The sequence below is a fragment of the Azolla caroliniana genome, unplaced genomic scaffold (genome assembly GCF_043228905.1).
Source record: "Azolla caroliniana isolate FFs.n. ecotype wild unplaced genomic scaffold, voAzoCaro1.0.p SCAF_13, whole genome shotgun sequence".
NCBI lineage: Eukaryota > Viridiplantae > Streptophyta > Polypodiopsida > Salviniales > Salviniaceae > Azolla > Azolla caroliniana.
The window spans coordinates 2,205,795-2,227,067 of NW_028230448.1; the positions used below are offsets into that span (position 1 = coordinate 2,205,795).

General features: G+C 43.9%; 1 non-coding gene across 1 annotated transcript; it reads right to left on the bottom strand.

Annotated features, from left to right (window-relative positions):
- Window positions 1-15,156: 15,156 nt before the first annotated feature.
- Window positions 15,157-15,228, bottom strand: TRNAP-UGG (transfer RNA proline (anticodon UGG)). The gene has a single exon. It is a non-coding gene; the product is annotated as a tRNA-Pro (tRNA).
- Between the last annotated feature and the right edge of the window lie 6,045 nt (window positions 15,229-21,273).

The window sequence follows — 21,273 nt, forward strand, 5'->3', positions numbered from 1 at the left end:
TTCAAGGCCACCTTGAAGAAAAACATTCTTCATGTCCATTTGGTGAAGACGCCATCCCCTTACCGCAACAACAACCAATAACACACGAACCGTCGTCATCTTCGCTACCGGAGCAAGGGTCTCATCATAGTTGATTCCGTGGGTCTATGCGTATCCCTTTGCCATTAACCGGGCCTTGTACTGGTTGACTTAAGCGTCAACATTGTACTTCACCTTATATACCCATTTGCAACCGATCGGTTTACACTATTAAGGAGGGTCAACTAGGTCGCATGTATCATTGGCATCAAGTACCCGCATTTCTTACTTCATTGCAGCATGCCAATTTGCGTCTTTTGCTGCTTCTGTGTAGCTCTCCGGCTCACGCACTTCCGCCACCTTAGTCATGTACGCATAGTGATGCGCCATGTTCTCATTGTACCCGTACCTCATGACGGTTTTCTTTTGACGGGTTGATTAGTGTAACTTCTCGTTAACCGGTTGGAGTCCCTTCTTTGCTGATTTAGACTTCCTTTCTGAAGATCCGCCTTCGTCCTTTCCGGGGTAAAATTTGTTCTGGTCCAACCCTTTAGTGCTGGTATCTTATTCCGGCATCTTCTTCTTCCCCTTCTCTTTGCACATGAACCGTCTCCTCGGTTCCTTGCGCGGGGAGAGCACGACAGAGTTTCCACTACTCGCCGGTTCTTCATCGAACTGGTCATCTCGACTTAGCCACTTAGCCAGAATGAGATCAGACCCTCATCTAGAGTACCGAATCCTTCATCTTCTTCTGGAACCCCTCTAGGTTAACTAGCCTCATCCTGCGGAATCCAGTCTTTGTCGGGACCTGGAGTCGGTAGGGAGTTCGTACATGTGACACCTGTTGTTGAGCCAAAATACCCAATCATCGTCCTGATGGCTTGTTACAACCATTACCGCCTCCAACTAAGCCGTGATAGTCTAGTTCTATGGATTTCATTACGGATCTGCCACCTTCAAAAGGATTTAATACTATTTTAACAGTAGTCGATTGATTTACCAAGATGGCACATTTTTTACCATGTGTAAAGAGCATCAGTAGTCAGGAAAGCATAGATCTCATTGTGCATGAAGTGTCATCCACAAACTGATGGACAAACAGAGCGCACAAATCAAACGCTCGAGCAATATCATCATTGCTTCATCAATTATCAGCAACATGATTGTAGTAATATTTTATATCTTGCTTGGTTTGCATATAATAACAGGATACACTCTTCTACCAAGGTTACACCTTTCTTTGCCTACAGTGGCAACCATCCTCGATGGTGTATCCAAGATTTTCTTGAGGTCGCACGAAACTGTAGTGCAAAGCATTAGCTTCATCGACTACACCAAATCCAGTTAGTGTTATCTTCACATCTTCAAACATCGTAAGCACAACATAAGACTAATGCAAATCGCCATCATCTTATGTCTCCATTTAAGGTTGGTGACCGAGTATGGTTGCTTCGTCGTCACGTCAAGACTAACCGACCCTGTGAGAAACTCGATTATCAGTGCTCAGGTCATTTTCTCATCACGGCGTGGATTAATGATGCAACCTTTCGTCTTAACCTTCCAGCACACATGCGGCTTCACCCAATCTTTCATAGCTCTCTTTTGGAACCTTGTCACACCTCTTCCATTCCTAATCGAGTCGTGCCACCTCCGCCCCCAATCCAACTTGTTGACGGCCCCGAATATGAGATAGCAACTATTCTCGATTCTAAGATTGTGCGTAATAAGCTCTATTATTTGGTTCATTGGGTACGCTATCGTCCAAGTGATCGCACTTGGGAACCCGTCAATACTACTTCTAATGCTCAAGCTCTTGTCGACGACTTCATGGACATAAACATCATGGATTCACCTAGGCTTGAACCCCAGACCTTGTAATACATAATGAAGAACCCAACCATTAAGATAGCCTATGATTATATGAGATGATAAAGGCTACTTCTTGTAATACACCGATTATTGTATATACTCAAGAACATTATCCTAAAACATCTTAGAATATTCTAGGTCTAGAACATTATAGAAATCTCTAGGCTATTCTATAGGAACCTATAAAAATAGGGGCATACATGTATTCTCAAATCAATACCAATCTTAGCTCTCATCGCCTATCTTGTGTCAAGGCCTTAGCTTGACAAAAGAAGATTGAACAAGAGAGGAAAAGAAAGAGAGAACAATGGCTATATTTTTATTATAATAGGAAATTATACAAAAGGAAGAACTAGAATATTTGACAAAGACTGGTGTTGAACTAGAATGGTTCTAACAATCCAATATGTCCTATTTATATAGGAGTAGTATGTGCCCCTTGGATGTTTGTAGGGTCATGATACCCTTTGGGATGTTGTAGGGTCATGATACCCTTTGGGATATAGAAGGGTCTTGGCACCCTTTGGGATATTGAAGGGTCTTGGCACCCTTTGGGATATTGCAAGGCACCCTTTGGATATTTATAGGGTTACATTATCAATATTATAATAAAGTAAATTATACTATCTTTACGTAAAACATATATAACCTAATGGCTAGAGTTGAGTGGTCCTCTTTAGGAGGTCACGGGTACGAGTCACCCTAAACCTCATTGTCGAATACAAGTGTATAATGGACGTATTCACACTATCCCTTTGTATAGCTCAAGTTTGGGCCATTTGTGCAATTAGCATAAATGGTAGTTGCCCTAAGTTTGTCACTATATAAAGTGACCTAGTAACCTTTTTGTAAGGTTGGTTGTATTATTGTTTCTATTGAATAGGAAGAGTCTTTTGTGCCTCCTCTCTCTCTCTCTCTCTATCTCTGTGCACGATCTTGGAAACTGTCATACGCAGGTACTCAACCCCATTCGAATGCTACTTGATCTTCCGCATTGACGGCCTTGTCTTCAACATTTGGTATCAGAGCGAGGTCCCTCAACCCGCTGTCGGCCGTCTTCTCAGCCTGCACAGTATTCAGCCTTTCGCTTCATCCTAATCTGCAAAGCATTCGGTTTCTTGCGTCATTCGAAGAAACAGAGAAGAAAGTAGGCAAACACAAGCTTGAATCTTGCTGCGTTAGATCATCACTCGGAGTAAGCCAGTCGGCTGTACTCTACTTCCTTGATCGTAACTGCTTGAGGTGGGCTTCCTGCACAACGACGACTTCAAGGACAACCCCAGTTCGTGTTTCATTCGATTGGACAATAATCGGAAGGACCAGTCGGTTCCATTGCTCTCACCGTTGCAGTCAACCGAAACCGAATCGGCTTGAAGTACTGTCGGATCGTTAAATCTAGGTTCAACTCGACTAAGACAGTTGTCGGTAGTCAATCCGAACCAAATCCCCGATTCTCCGTAATCAACATCACTTGTGTCCAACTTTGGCTAGAACGACACTGAGTGGGCCAAACCGCTGCACTTCACCAAAGTTCGTAGCCGACTTAGGGCAGAGTCATGACATCAACATCCGGCTCATCAGAAATGAGTCTACGAAAGTTCGATGGATCGAACTTCAACTTCTGGAAGGAGCAAATGCAGGACTATCTCATAGTCAAGGGGCAAATCGATCCCATCGAAAATGAAGCACCTCCAGAAGGATACAAACCAATTGAGTGGCAGAAGCTGGACAGAATCGTCCGCGCCACGATTCGGATGCACCTATCGGAATCGGTATACTTTACGGTGCAATCGTGTACGACAGCATTCGAACTGTGGAAAACACTGTCGGACACCTACGAAAAGAAGGTCGCTGCAACGAAGATGTTTCTGATCCGGCGCCTCTACAACTTGCGGATGAAAGAATCAGATTCGGTTCAAGCACATCTCAATGAGTACGAAAGCATAAGCTCCCAAATCTCATCTCAGGGGACGGCAATCGAGGATGAACTCAGAGCAATGATACTCATGAGCAGCCTTCCCTCATCATGGGAAACTTTCGTCACAACCGTGTGCAACGCGTCAACCACGGCTGTTAAATACTCCGAAGTCACGAGCGCAATCCTGACCGAAGCAGCTCGGAGAAAGTCTTTCGCCAAAGACTCAACAGACGACGCTTATGTAGTACAAGGTTCGACAGACCGATCGAACATACGAGGAAGAGATTCCTCACGGCAGCCGAACAATCAGCGAAGACGGAGCCAGTCACGGGATAATCGAATCTGCAACTATTGCAAGAAACCCGGACACATCAAAGCCGACTGCCGCGCACTCAAGAACAAGAACGACAAGTCTCAGAAATCAGACAAGAAGAGTGGCCGGCATGAGGAGATCAATTACGTCAGCTTCTCAACTGATGTGCTACCAAACGACCCGAATATACTATCAATCGAAAATCCAGTCGGATCAGAAGTTCTGCTCACGACTGAAGAATCGAGCACATGGCTCTTAGATTCGGGCGCGTCATTTCACGTGACTCCTCATCGATCCCAATTTCGGCAATATACGATCCGTCACTCCGACTCAGTTCGAGTCGGCAACTCGCAACACTGTGACATCATTGGAATCGGCACATTAGAGCTCAACCTTGCAGGTGGCTCTACACTTGTACTTCACAATGTCCGACATGTACCCGAGCTCTCAAGGCCATTGATCTCAGTCGGACAACTAGATGAAGACGGCATTCGTGCCGGTTTTTCTTCGGGAGGGTGGACACTCCACAGGGAGAACCTCCTGCTTGCTAGAGGACCCAAGATACACTCACTGTATCCGTTACATGTTACGCTCAGAGAGGGTAACCTGTTTTTGGTGGATATTCCTGTGTCATCACTATGGCACAAAAGATTAGGACACCTCAGCAAGGCCGGCATTACGCACCTATCTAGAGCCGGATACATCCCTAAACTCTCCTTCTCGGACCATCAATTCTGCGAACATTGCCAGTATGGCAAACAAGCAGCCGCATCACACCCAACATCAGCACCAAGAGAAACGAGACCTCTCGATTTAGTCCACTCGGACGTCTGTGGCCCAATGCCGCATCAGTCTCTCGGCGGTGCCTCTTACTTCGTCAGTTTTATTGACGATTCGACTCGAAAGGTGTGGGCTTATCCAATTCGCACCAAAGATCGTGTCTTCTCGATCTTCTCCGATTGGCTTGCTATGGTAGAAAATCAAACTGACCGAAAACTGAAATGCTTTCGGACCGACAATGGGGGAGAGTTCAAATCAGAAGAATTCGTCAAATTCTGCCGACAACGCGGCATCCGACGTGAATTTACGGCACCACACAGTCCGGAGCAAAACGGGATTGCAGAACGCATGAATCGGACAATCCAAGAACGGATAGTTTCCATGCTCCAACACTCCGGACTGTCGGATGGCTTCTGGGCAGAGGCTCTACTCACGGCAGTACACATAATCAATATGTCGCCAAGCAGACCTCTAGGACTTCAAATTCCTCAGGAACTATGGATCGGCAGTAAGCCGAATTACGACAAGCTGAGGATCTTCGGATGCGAGGCGTACGCCCTTATTCCGAAAGATGATCGCCGAAAACTTGCACCTCGGTCCAGGAAATGCATTTTCCTTGGATATGGATCAGACGGCGAAATGGGATACCAACTCTGGGACCCCGAACGCAGACAAATCGTTCGAAGTTCGGACGTTGTGTTCAACGAGTCGGCTATGAATCCATCAGTCGAAACACCGATCGAAGTCCGAAGGGTAACATTTTCCGATGTGCCGACCCTTCAAGAAGGCCCCGCTCTTAACACACGGTCAGCTTCATGGGTAGCTGAACCTTACACTACCGACTCGGACAACTCTGACTCGGCACAGCAGAATAATTTGCTTTTGGACCATCCGACCTCGATACCCGATACGACCAGTCCAATCATACCTCGACGATCCAAGAGACTGTCGCAACCTCCGGAGAGGTATTCTCCTGGAATTTTCTTCACCGACGCCGGCGAACCGACGTCTTACGAAGAAGCATCGACATTTGTCGATTCAGCCACCTGGCATCTGGCGATGGAGTCGGAAATGCACTCAATTCGGGCAAACAAGACTTGGGATATGGTTGAATTACCTATGAATCGACGTGCTCTTCCTTGCAAGTGGGTTTATCGACTAAAAGAGACGTCTGATTCGACCACCCCAAAGTACAAGGCCAGATTAGTTGCGAAGGGCTTCCGACAAGAATATGGCGTCGACTTCGACGAGATTTTTTCACCAGTGGTGAAAATGACAACCCTTCGTTTTCTACTCGGCGTAGTGGCAGCCGACAACTTGGAGCTGATTCAGCTAGATGTCAAAACAGCCTTCCTCCATGGTGATCTTGAAGAGGAAATTTATATGGAGCAGCCAAAAGGCTTCGTGGCAATTGGCCAAGAACATCTAGTCTGCCGACTCAGGAAGAGTCTATACGGCCTCAAACAGGCACCGCGACAATGGTACAAGAAGTTCGACGACTTCATCCAATCGATCGGCTTCTCAAAAAGCGATGAGGACCATTGTCTTTTTACCAACACAGCTCAAGATGGATCACCCATCTTCCTCATCATTTACGTGGACGACATGCTAATTTCTGGACGCCACGCGGGCGAACTTGCCGATCTCATTCGGCAATTGCGGTTGAAGTTTGCCATGAAGGACCTCGGTCCGGCACGACACATACTTGGCATGAAGATTAGTCGGCATCGCGATAAACCACATCTTTTTTTGTCTCAGACCGACTATATCGGACGTGTCTTGGAACGCTTCAACATGCAATCAGCCAAATCTGCTTCAACCCCGCTCCCCATGAATCTTCGGCTCTCTCAGCGAGACTGCCCGACATCTGGTCCGGAGGGGGAAGATATGAAGTCGGTACCGTATGCACCGGCAGTCGGCTCCCTTATGTACCTGATGGTCGCGACACGACCTGATATTTCTCATGCCGTAGGAGTCGTTAGCAGATTTATGCACAATCCTGGCCGATCGCATTGGAACGCAGTCAAGCATGTGTTCAAATATCTGGCTGGCACAAAAGACCACGGCATTCTTTTCGGTCCGAACTCAACCTCAGGCGTAGTCGGTTACACCGACTCGGACTTCGCCGGCTGTATAGACAGTCGGAAATCAACAACCGGATACTGCTTCAAATTGGGCAATGGAGCAATTTCGTGGAAGTCGAAACTTCAGGAGTGCACAGCGACCTCAACGACCGAAGCAGAATATGTAGCTGCGTCCGACGCTGCAAAAGAAGCTTTGTGGCTCGGCCGGCTGGCGCACACGTTTCGACAAGTCGACCATGACTCGGCCCCAGTTGTCTATAGCGACAGTCAAGGTGCTGTTGCCTTGTCGAAAAATCCGGTTCACCACAACGCCTCCAAACATATCGACGTTCGATATCACTTCGTTCGGGACTGCGTCATTTCAGGGAAAATCGGTCTAGAAAAAATATCCACAACCGACAATGTCGCAGATGGAATGACCAAGTGTCTTTCGGCAGACCGCTTTCGGTCCCTTCGGCATCAGATGGGCGTAACGACAAACCAATCCGGTTAGAGCCGGACACAGCGCAGGATGGTTTCAGACAACCGACATCAGTTCCTTAATGATCGGCTTCAACTCTTCCAACCCAACCAGTTCGGCCTTCTGCCTTCGGACCCTGCCAACTCGAACAAAACTGATATGTCCGAGAACCTAGGTTTATACCTGTAATCTTAGATAACCCATGTATACGCCCATTACGGGGGAGTGTCGAATACAAGTGTATAATGGACGTATTCACACTATCCCTTTGTATAGCTCAAGTTTGGGCCATTTGTGCAATTAGCATAAATGGTAGTTGCCCTAAGTTTGTCACTATATAAAGTGACCTAGTAACCTTTTTGTAAGGTTGGTTGTATTATTGTTTCTATTGAATAGGAAGAGTCTTTTGTGCCTCCTCTCTCTCTCTCTCTCTATCTCTGTGCACGATCTTGGAAACTGTCATACGCAGGTACTCAACCCCATTCGAATGCTACTTGATCTTCCGCATTGACGGCCTTGTCTTCAACACTCATGGGGTTTCATCTAATCATCACACCATCTCCCTCCTTTGATGATGAGTTCCACGAGTCATAATGCATGAATTGGGGCTCGACTTATTTGGATATTGACGATGAAATTCAGCTACAAGATCAAAGGTGTTGTCAAGGTTCTCGGCTTGTTCCCAAGTACGATCATTAGGTGTATAACCTAACCAATCGACGAGATAATAAAGCTTCTTACGTACTATCTTGGAGTCCAAAACAACTTTGACTTCAAATTTTGGGCCGGAAACAAGTTGAACCGGAGGTGGGGGTAGAACAACCCGATTTAGAATGGAACTAGCATTGTAAGGTTCCAACAATGAGACATGAAATACTGGGTGTAGATACATGTGTGGGGGAAGATCAAGGCAAAATGCAACATCATTGATTTGATGAGAGATAATACATGGACCAAGCCGTTGATAATAAATGGACCAAGTGTAAAAAATCCACCCAATCATCCTGTTCATAATTGATGAAACATCGAAGATATTGTTCTAGAGTTTTATTTGTGCGTCTGTTTGACCGTCACTTTGTGGATGATTGCTTGAAGAAAGTTTACAAGAGACTTTGAGCATCTCAAGCAACTGTTTCCAGAATTTTGAGATGAATTGTGCGCCACGATCACTAATGATGTCATTTGGAAGACCGTGAAGATGAAATACTTCTTTCATAATGATGTCTGCAGTTTCTATACTATTGATAGTTTTCGTGCATGGAAGAAAATGCGTCATCTTTGTGAATCGATCTATTACAGTGAGGATAGCATCAAAACTCTTTGAAAGTGGAAGATCTATTATAAAGTCCACAGAGATGGATTTCCACGAACCAGTAGGAACTGGCCATGGATGTAATAACCCATATGGTCGATGTCGTGGAATCTTTGATCGGCAACACACGTCACAAGTACGAACATAATCCTCAACAAACTCCCGAAGATGAGGCCACCAATAGTTTCGAGAAACTAGCTCCAAAGTTTTGTGGATTCCAAAGTGACCAGCCATTGGGTTGTCATGACAATATTGCATTACTTGGAGTCGAGATGAACCATTGGGGATATACAAAAGAGTGCTACGAAAAAGTAACCCATTTTTCCATTGAAATTGGTTATAATCTTTACAAGGATACTTGGATTTTGAAGAAGATGCACGATCTGAAATGATATGATTCAATACATCTTGAGGAAATTCATCAGAAATGATACCTATTTGCATTGAATCAAGGAGCCTAGAATCTTCAAGTGCTTTAGAGGCATTAATAGTCAATAGTCGAAACCGATCAGGCCCTAGGATGACTTGCTTTTGATGATCAAATCTGGGCTCTCCTGGTTGTGGTGCTAAATAAGATCGTCATGATAGAGAGTCTGCCTTTCCTTGTTGTACTCCAGGGAAATATGTGATGAGGAAGTCAAAATGCGTCAGGAATTGTGTCCAACGAGCTTGGCGTCGACTCAAGACTCTAGCATTTTGAAAGTATATGAGGTTTTTATGATCATTGTAAACAATGATTTGGTGGGGAGAACCTTCTAAGAGATGCCTCCATTGTTCAAATGAATCTAGAATGGCGAGGAGCTCTTTGTCGTGAATCTCATAATTGATCTCTGCAGACTCGAATTTGCGTGAATGGAAAGCAATTGGATGCAGCTTTCCGTCATCTCCAACCTGCGACAAGATAGTTCCTAGTGCAAAATCAGACGCATCCGCCTCGATGATTAAGGGTTTTTCTAGGTCAGCTTGAAGTAGAATAGGAGCAGAAGTGAATGCTCTCTTTAGGTTTTCAAAAGCTTTGGCCGCATTCGAACTCCATGTGAACGACTTGTTCTTTCGTGTAAGCTCCGTGAGAGGCATCACGATGTTCGTGTAGTTCTTGATAAATTTGCAGTAAAAACTTGCAAATCCTAAGAAACACTGAACATCACGCACTAGGCAAGGTGTTTCCCAATTTAGAACTGTCTGCACCTTGAAGGGATCCATAGATATACCTTGTTGTGAAACCACATACCCTAGAAGCTCCACGTGGTTTTGATCAAAGCTACATTTCTCGAGATTGCCATAGAGCCCGTATTCTCGTAAGCATTGAAGGACTTGGCGGACATGTGTGTCATGCTCTTCTTGACTTTTTGAGTAGATCAAGATGTCATCAAGATATACTATGGTAAATGAATCTAAGAAGTCACGACATCCACCCCCACCAAACCCGCACATCCTCCGGTATGTGCCGAGAAAGGTGAAGAGGTGAGATCTTTGGCAACGGTGATCAACCGAGTTCCTCTGCACGCTCGTCGACTTCGTCTTCCACTTCGAGTATGCGCAATCTTTCCAACCGAACCACCGTAGCCACCCGATCCACCATATCCGGCGCTCACACCTTCTTCCCCGATTGGTTGTAGTAGATCTACCGAACGATGTCGTCGATACGACCGCTCTTCCTTCGTCCACCGCGCGTGTCCTTCGATTGGACTCCTGGCCACTCCTCACGCTCACCGTCTTCAACTGGGTATTGTAGATCGTTCGTGTCGATCTCCGATTAGGCCGGGTTTGCTCTTGTCCGGATCGGTCTCCACCGATCGCTTCTTGGCTTGGTTGGCCTTCGTCTGCATTCACATTTCCCTGAGTCGGGCTCGACCGATTGATTCTAGCTGGGTCGGCCCCCTTTTGGATCGGAATCGTCCGATCGATTTTCGCCGAATCAGGTTTCGGCCGGGTCGGCCCCGGTCGATCGGCTCCCATGTGGATCTTCCTTCGTTCGGGTCGGAATCCCGGCCGGATCGTCTTCCGGTTCAACCGGTTCTCGACTCTTCCTTCCTTCCCGCATGCAACCTCTCCATCGAACTCAACCGCAGCTTCATCCTTGGCCTCCACGTCGGCCATATCCTTCCCTCCGTGTATGCTCGCCTCGAGCCATATTGTCTCCTCTTCGCCACCTCCTTTATCTTCGGTCTTATGTCGACACACGGTCTCGACTGCCGAAGTCTCCGGAACCGGTGTGAAGGAATCCCTTCGTTCATGCACATTTACCTTGTCTTCTTCATCGCCCTTCCGGTCGTCCTCTTTTTTGTCCACACATTCTGTCTCTCCGGTCTCACGTTGGCGCACGTGCACAACCGCCGAAGTCTCTAGAATAGGTGTGGGGATATCCTTTCTTCCTCGATCTTCTTCCTCCTTGTGTTGGGCCTTCATCTTCCCGTCACCACCTTCCGTCTCTCCGGTCTCACGTTGGCACATGCGCGCAACCGCCGAAGTCTCTGGAACAAGCGTGAAGAAAGTGTCGACATGGCTATCCGTCGTCGACTCATCCATAGCCACCTCCGACTCGATGTCGTTTGTCATGGCTACCTCCTCAATCTCTTCAGACTCAAACACTTTTTCTCCCTCGATCATGCAAGCTTTTCTCATGCTTGCGCCGTCATCACCCGATGTTTTGTACACAATGCGTGTTCCGAAACATTTATCCTCCCTCGAAGTGGCGTTCGCCGTCCTCGAGTCATCGGCCTCCTCCTTCGCCGTCGTTTCTTTGTAAGACAAGAAGGTGACTTGTTTCACACCTTCTCTCTCGGTACCGTCATACCGAACGAGAGCCTTTGTATCGGCCACTTCATTAACCCGCATTTGTTGGGAGGTCTCTTCTTCCTCGATCACCATTCGCCTCGGTTTTGTCTCCCTTCTAAGCTTCATTTCTTTTGTTGGTGGTGCGTTGTTGCATCTCGTCCCTCTTCGATCATCCCTCATGGGCCGTCTTGTTGTCGTCGATATTCTCGCTTGCCCCTTATCGTGTAGTCGGCATACACTTTCCACTTTGCTCCAATCCTCGACGAGGCCATTTGCACCATCATCTTCTTCGAGTTTGAGGCCGATCGCCATCCTTTCCATTTGATCGATTGACTTCACGAACATAAGGACCTTATCGACCCCCACCAATCTTTGTTCCCGCTCCGACAATTGAGAAAAATGATGCTCGAAGTCTACGAATGCTTGTGTCGCGCCTTGGTGGGTCTTCGCTGATGTCACCCATTGGTCGAAGTTGCGTCGATCTTGTCCCTTTAGTCTCTCATAGTCATATTCCTCCAATAGAGCCTTCTCGAAAGTCGCCCACGAATCATGAGCTTCTAGAAGCTCTGTTACATCTTTGAAGATCGGTTGAGACACCACCCGACAAAAGTACTCTAGCCTCATAGCTTTATCCACACCTCTTGAATCCATCTCCGCATTGTAGACTTTTAGGAAACTTTTGACTTCGGCACCGTTGAAATAGCTCATTCGTTCGACTACTTTGTCGACGGCTTGTTGGGCTTCATTTCTTCTTTTCTCTTCTCTCAGAAACTCCATCATCCTTCTTGACATTGCCTCCATGAGATATTCGCCATCCATCTTCGTTCTCCCCTACCGCTCTTCACGTCGGGTTCACCAAATGATGTCGCGAAGATTCGCGCGTGCGTGTGCTACTCGAGCGACCACCGGGGTCTTGGACTGGGGAGGATGATCGCGGAATTATCGACGCTAGATGACGATCAATGTAAGATTAAATGAAAATGGTTTACTTGAGAAGAAGAAAGCTTGTACACTTGAGAAGTAGAAAATAATGAAGAAGATAAAGACAAATATAATTTATATTGATGATAATGGTGTTGGTGATATCACATATTGAGCCCCCCTTACACAAGCCCAACTAGAGGCTTTTATAGGTCTTTCCATGCTCGTGACATGCACAAAACCATGGTTTTGTGCACACGGTTTTGCTTATGTCATGCACAAACCATGGGTTTAAAACCATGGTTTTGTGCACATGGTTTTCTATGGTTGTTTCGTCTATAATTTGTATATGAAAAGGAAATACATAAAATCTACACTATATGATAGTTGTCCTAGTGGTAAGGCAATTATCTTGTATCTTAGAGGTGCAAGGTTCAAACCTTGCTTGCACCCCTCTGTATGAACTCAAGTGCCACTAGGCCTTAGGAGGCTTATTTGCTAAGTGTATGTGCAATGTTGCACATCATTGGTTTATTCGTCTCACTCGGTTTCACACCGTAGCCAAAAATCGTCACGACAGCGGTGAGATGTGACAACTGCCTCTTTGAGCGACGTTTGGAACGACACCTACAGATGCCGAGGGCAAGATCAGAGCCCACCTACGCATCAGTGGTAGCAAGACCTTTTCCAAGGGAGTCATATAATGCGCCTCCAGCGAATACTCCGACTCCGATGGAGATTGACACTACACGTCGTCGAGGGCCATTATCCGATGAAGAAAAGCAGCGACGCCATACAAATCGACTATGTCTTTACTGCGGTGGACCAGGACATATTGCAATAAATTGCCCCCATAGGCCAAGAAGACAGGTAAACCAAATAGTCGTTAGTTCTAATTGTACTAAACCCGAGCCTATTTCAGTAGGGATATCAGATAGTCCTAATAGTACTAATAGCCCAGATCTAGCGAACAGATTTGATGTCCTTAGTCAGTTAGAAGAAGAGTAAAAAGACTAAGTCCAGCCAAAATAGGAGCCGTTTGGTTGGACAGCCCTAGATCTGTGCAGCCCATTAGTGGTTCCATTCCCGTACGGGGATCATATAACCTCGTACGGATCCGACCAGGAGACGAATGGAAGACCGCGTTTCGCACCAAATATGGGGATTTCGAGTATACGGTCATGCCGTTCGGCCTCACTAATGCACCGACAGTCTTCCAGCACATGGCTAATGATATATTCCGAGATCTTTTGGATGATTGTTTGATCATCTATTTGAATGATCTACTGGTTTATTCAAAGACCCAAGAAGAATATGTAGAAGATTGAAAGAGATTAAAAAGAACTTGTGAATCCCACAAGTATAGATTATGTCGTGAATCCCACAAATATAGTTTGTTAATTGGTGTTTTAGGAAATATATCCAATTTCCAAATAATCCACACACTTATTACATTGTGCTCCCCATCCTTATATGGTGATGAGAGAGTCTTCACAATCCATGCTTAAACTTTATGCTTTTCCTATCAATAGACTATATGCTTTATTTAACATCCTTTTTCTAAAGTGATCATGCTTTTTCTAATTTCTGCGTTTTTTATTGACTATAGTGTTCATGCACGCTACAGGTGCATGTGTAGCTTTTTGTTTTATCATGTGTTTTTGTAAAGTTTATCCTAGCGTGAACTTGCATTTTTATGTGGGACATCTCCTATTTAACACTAATGAAAAGCTAGCGAAATGGTAAGACATTACGTTATTAACATGAAGGTGCAATGTTCGAATCTTGCCCTGTGTATGTAATGCTTAGTTTGATATTTTCTTCTTTTTTCTTCATATTTATTCAATCGGTTATTTTATATTATTTTCATGTAGTGTACTAAATACACTACGACACTCGCCCCCTCCGAAACCACAAATCCTCCGGCATGTGCAGAAGTTGTCGGTGATTGTTAGCCTTCTCCGTCCGGTCTCCGCCTGGTTGGTTTCGTCACTAGTCGTTTTCGGTTGACGGCTCCATCTGTTCGCCGATTTTCAGTTACCTGCTCTACCCGGTTTCCGGTTACTGGCCCTCGTAAGTCTTCTTTACTTGTAGTACCCTCCGTTTCTCTTGCTATGCCCACTTTGTCTCTCCATTTCGAGCACAACCATTCTTTCCACCCAACTCATTTTCACCATCCGATCCACCATAGTCTTCGTTCACTCTTTGCATAGCCATGGTTGATTGTCGCAACTCCTCATGCTATTCTTGAGCATAACCACACAATACACTCATTGATGCTTGGTCACATTCCCTACAAAAATGATAGCTTTGTGAAGAGGATCTCATTATGCGGAACGATCGATGGCTTATCAACAAAGGATATGGCTTCCATCACACACTGAATATACACGGATGGACATTTAAAACTAATGTGACTCTTTCACCTAAATCTTGTTGGATATCCAATACTCATGGACATGAGATTCTATCATATAATGGTCACATTAGCGACAAGGCATGAATGCTGTGATGAATAGATTTGGTGGTTATGGATAATGATGCCAACACAATGGTGGTTGACTTTAGTATAGGAACATGAAATATTAAAGGTTTTTGCCTTTGTGAAATTTAAAAGCAAGGAAGGACCTACCGTTGTTGATAGTATTAAAAAAACCTTCAAGCATAATGAGGTGTATAAACCTCCACAAAATTGGCCAAACTGGGGCGTTGCGAGAATCGAACTCGCGGCCTCTCGCACCCAAAGCGAGAATCATACCACTAGACCAAACGCCCATTGATAATAATGTGATAATGATTTTATTTAATATTTATGCCTTTATACATCACTTTACTCTAAACTCCTTTCTACGTATTAATTTCAAAAGAGCCCCTTTTCTACGTTCTACATTTATTGCATACATTGATAGAGATTTATATAAATCCTATTCATTACAACTTGATGAACAACCAATAATACATCTAGGCTATGTAAGATTTAGTTTTGGCTGACTAAGGACCTTACGGTTTGGTAAGGTTATGTTTTACGCATTTTAAGACATACTAGAACCTTGCTAATGATTAGACAATGTAAGAAATAGTGAGTATTTCCTTCCGATTGAAATGTGCAAGAAAAGAATTTATTTGTCATTGCGTATTTAGGATTGATACACAAGATAAACCCAATCACTACTCTCCAAATAAAGATATTTGCTTGAAATTCTAGAACTTACACTATAGGATATTCCCCCACCCACGGTGAGTTTTGATTACAAGAAAGGACTTCTTGCCAATACCTTATCAATGATTAAGGGTATGTAGAGCATGGAACTTTACGGGGATTAGTTCTATTGAGTATTGACCTTTACACCACCCCCTAATTATAATACTCAATCAAATGTTGTAGAAGAATACACAAGAATTCTGATTGCAAACACATGTCTTGCTACAACGCAAATTGATAAACCATCAACCTCGATTGCTTGGTGATTAGTTTTCTCTCTACACCATCTTATTATCCTTTGATCACCTTGGATTGAATCACACAACCCGATGATAGATGGCAAATTTAGTCCATTATGCTCTCATCAACATGTTGTCAGTTTGTAACTAATTCCTCTCATCTAGGAGTCGATGCCCTTCCTTTTATAGGCCTAGTATGGGAAACTTCAATGTCTACTCCAATGTTCATTCTTGCTCATGATCTCCATTGGACTTGGACCAGTTGATGGAATCATGTGTGAAGTTTGGGTAGTGCTCGTAGGTGTCAAGGCTACTACTGAAGCATATGTTTGATCCGTTCTTGGTTGTGACATTAGTTGACGTTCTGAACGTCGCTCGAATAAAAGATGGAAAGAGGAGGAAGAAGACAATGGTCACCACCACCACCATAATGGACTGAGCGCATATTGGAAGAGAAGAAGCAAACGAAAGAATGAAAGAAGAACAAAGCAGAACCACGAAAACAAAGAGGAGAGAAAGAAGAAGAACGAAAGGAACAAGAAGCTACGGTGTAATGGGTAATGTGTGTAATGTGTAACATGAAATGTTAATGTTTGAGTGTGAGGAAGAGTGTGTACACATGCACATTTGGCTATTTGTGTGCATGTGTACAAATGTGAGAGACAAGGGTAAGTAGATGTAACTACCCCCATTTGGCTTTTTGTACTATATATAAACCCCCACCCATGGGGCATGAAAAGGAAAAATATAGTGAAGTTACCCCTGAACTTGTGCTTGTCTCGATTTTGCCTCTCATTCTCTATGTGTATCTCTTTCTCTCTCTCTATCCTCTCACATTCGAACCCATCAACAATATTCCTCCAACCATAGCGATAAAGTTCAAAGTTTGAGGACTCCCGTGGTTTTTCCCTTTCCGTGTTTTACACGTTAAATCTTGGCTCCACCCCCACCCATCAATTTATTCCTCCTACCATAGTGATCAAGTTCAGAGTTTGTGGACTCCCGTGGTTTTTCCCTTTTAGGTTTGTCTACGTTAAATTTTGTCTCTGGCTCCACCCCCCACCCATCAACAATATTCCTCCTACCATAGTGATAAAGTTAGGAGTTTGTGGACTCCCGTGGTTTTTCCCTTTCCGGGTTTTCCACATTAAATCTTGTGTCTCTGTACTTGTGTTTTCTACCATTTCAATCTTTGCACATGAAATTGAGGAAAATGATAAGAGGATGGGGTGTTATCAAACAAGGTGTCGTGGCCCATGGTGCTAATTTCATGCTTGGAAAAAGCCCACAAATAAGACTTGCATTTGAGCTTTCCTTGTGTGGAAATATAGTCATAACTATATGCCAATATAAATATAGATGGAAGAAATACAAATGGGCTATTATCCTATCATTTAAAAGTCTATTATTGCACCATATAATCCTTGACCAACATATCAAGAAAAACAGACCACACAATACACTCATTGATGCTTGGTCACATTCCCTACAAAAATGATAGCTTTGTGAAGAGGATCTCATTATGTGGAACGATCGATGGCTTATCAACAAAGGATATGGCTTCCATCACACACTGAATATACACGGATGGACATTTAAAACTAATGTGACTCTTTCACCTAAATCTTGTTGGATATCCAATACTCATGGACATGAGATTCTATCATATAATGGTCACATTAGCGACAAGGCATGAATGCTGTGATGAATAAATTTGGTGGTTATGGATAATGATGCCAACACAATGGTGGTTGACTTTAGTATAGGAACATGAAATATTAAAGGTTTTTGCCTTTGTGAAATTTAAAAGCAACGAAGGACCTACCGTTGTTGATAGTATTAAAAAAACCTTCAAGCATAATGAGGTGTATAAACCTCCACAAAATTGGCCAAACTGGGGCGTTGTGAGAATCAAACTCGCGGCCTCTCGCACCCAAAGCAAGAATCATACCACTAGACCAAACGCCCATTGATGATAATGTGATAATGATTTTGTTTAATATTTATGTCTTTATACATCACTTTACTCTAAACTCCTTTCTACGTATTAATTTCAAAAGAGCCCCTTTTCTACGTTCTACATTTATTGCATCCATTGATAGAGATTTATATAAATCCTATTCATTACAGCTTGATGAACAACCAATAATACATCTAGGCTATTTAAGATTTAGTTTTGGCTGAGTAAGGACCTTACGGTTTGGTAAGGTTATGTTTTACGCATTTTAAGACATACTAGAACCTTGCTAATGATTAGACAATGTAAGAAATAGTGAGTATTTCCTTCCGATTGAAATGTGCAAGAAAAGAATTTATTTGTCATTGCGTATTTAGGATTGATACACAAGATAAACCCAATCACTACTCTCCAAATAAAGATATTTGCTTGAAATTCTAGAACTTACACTATAGGATATTCCCCCACCCACGGTGAGTTTTGATTACATGCCAAATTTCATTCAACCTTGAAGTGATCCCATGGAGTAACAATGCCAAATAAATCCTAGCGGTTACTTGAAATTTTGAGCTCTTCCTTGTAAACACCAATCTAAGCACTATTGCTCTTCTATCCACATATTTAAGTGGCCCTACCTTAATGATAGAGTTTGCAACTTCAATCAATTAAACGTACATGTTGGTGTAATGCACAGTAAACATATTGCATCATGTAACTAGGAGTTACGTTTCACTTTACGAGATGGGAATACCCACTTGGATAAAGAAAGGACTTCTTGCCAATACCTTATCAATGATTAAGGGTATGTAGAGCATGGAACTTTACGGGGATTAGTTCTATTGAGTATTGACCTTTACACCACCCCTTAATTATAATACTCAATCAAATGTTGTAGAAGAATACACAAGAATTCTGATTGCAAACACATGTCTTGCTACAACGAAAATTGATAAACCATCAACCTCGCTTGCTTGGTGATTAGTTTTCTCTCTACAACATCTTATTATCCTTTGACTACCTTGGATTGAATCACACAACCCGATGATAGATGGCAAATTTAGTCCATTATGCTCTCATCAACATGTTGTCAGTTTGTAACTAATTCCTCTCATCTAGGAGTCGATGCCCTTCCTTATATAGGCCTAGTATGAGAAACTTCAATGTCTACTCCAACGTTCATTCTTGCTCCAACCACAACTTTTACTCCAAGAGTTGGCTCTGTCCCGCTTCGGTTACAACATCCAATTTGTTAGCTAACTCTATCTTTCATCACACTAGTTCGGCCATGACATTTATTACTCTAGTGACGAAGAGTGCATATGTGTCTATCCTTGATTCCAGGAGGGTCGATGTGTACACGTGTTATTGACCACTCCCTATAATCATCCTACTTTTATTACGAGTGTAGTTACGTCATACTGAGTTGTTGTGGGTTAATTCACGTTAGAAAGAGGGAGAGGATTGAAGACATTCAACTCTACGACACTCTCTTTCTAACCTTCTCTTGAATTATTATTTTCATCTTTTACTTATATAGAATAAAACTTCGGTTAAACGTGCCATTCAATTAAACGTGCTTTTTTTTGAAGGCCAAAATCTAGATAAAAAAATAGCATTGTTTCATTAAAAAATTACTTCAATCCAAATCAAAACTATATTCCAAACATTCAATTTAATACAGTCATTCTTCTCTTATCATTTCATTCCTCTCTTCTTGTGATCTCGTTATATCTTTCTTCTATCACTCTGTCTTCTATCTTGGTTCTGACCGTTTGATTCGAATTCCTCTCTCTCCTTTATCCTCCTCTATAAACATCACGAAACCATGGCTGGCATTAACTCAAAAGAATATCTCACCCTTGTTGTTGAAATGGAGAAACTTAAATCCAAGTTCGCATCTCCTGAATTAGAGAATCAACGTCTTCTTGGAGATCTACAAAAGGTTACTGTGGAGAAGCAACAACAACAAGAGGAGTTTACGCGACGGGTGCAAGAACTAGAGACAACAATCATAATTTTACAACAACAAAGGGGCGGAGGTCAAGGAATTATCAAGGAGCCCAAAATCAGCCTTCCCGTTAAATTTGATGGTTCGAGGGCGCATTTCCGAGGTTTCTTGAATCAAGTGCGGTTCGTAATTCAAATGCATCCCACGTGTTATCCGATAGATGCATCTCGAGTTGGGTTAGTGGGAACCTTATTGACTGGCATAGCGTTGTTGTGGTTTGCTCCATTATTAGAAACAAATTCTCTTCTACTCCATAATTTCGAAGAATTTGTCAAAGAATTTAAGGCTTGCTTTGGAGATACGGATGGGGCAAGAACCACGATCAACAAGATTTGTACACTACGTCAAGGTGATCAGCCAACATCAACATATGCAACCAATTTTTGGCTCATCGCGAGCGATATTTCTTGGGACGAACAAGCCCTAATTGAGCAGTTTCGTTCCGGTGTTCTTAGCAATGTAAATGAATGACTTCTTACATTCCCCGAGGATCCACAATATCTTACTAAAGCTATTAGTCGAGCAATCGGATCGGATGATAGGAAGTAAATAATAGTAGAATTATTATTCGGAGGGACGGATTCGGTACAGTTGTACCGATCCGGATCCGAACCGATTCGGATGTCGGTTGCCTAAGCGCACCGATTGTAACCTTGCCGGATGCCTATAAAAGGATCCGATGATTTGTAAAGTGTTGGGACGGTAGTAATACAATAGTATTTAATGTGTATTTATCTGTATCTCGTATTGTTTACCGTTTGTGCTTAATTGTAATCATCTTATGCGTGTAACCTAGCATCCAATCCTTACCACCCCTTTGGAGAAGTGTCGGATAGACACCTGTGTTGAGGCTAGTCCGGCCAGACAGACAACACTATTTTGGCGACCACGATTCCTGCAAAGTGCAGAGGACAACCGGGGGATGGATGTCTAGACCAAACGACGACCACATCACCGAACGAGGGAGACGATACACCGAACGCGAGCAACGACGGGAAGCCCTGCAGCAAGCCGTCGACGAGATCCGGTGGGATCGGTCATTCTCCAAAACTCTTCGGAGAGTCGCAGAAGAAGCACTGCAGTTCCGGGTTCTGCAAATCCCCGACGAAGGCAGTAGCATAACAAGCCTGCAAGAGGCGGAAACGATACTGCAGACGCTCGCCGCGGGCGACGGGGACTCGGAAGCATTCGCAACACTTGAGGCGGAGTCGGAAAGCGACGGAAGCGTTGCATCCCGGTATAGAAGCAGCCACGACACACCAAACGACCGGGAGGACGAGGGGTCGGAAGACTCAGTAACACCGGCGCCAGAGGAAGAAATAACCCTGGAATTCGGTGACCGGCAACCACCGAGGAAGGCTGACCGGATACCGACAACAACCGCGAGGGAACCGAAGGAGCGGATACCGACAAC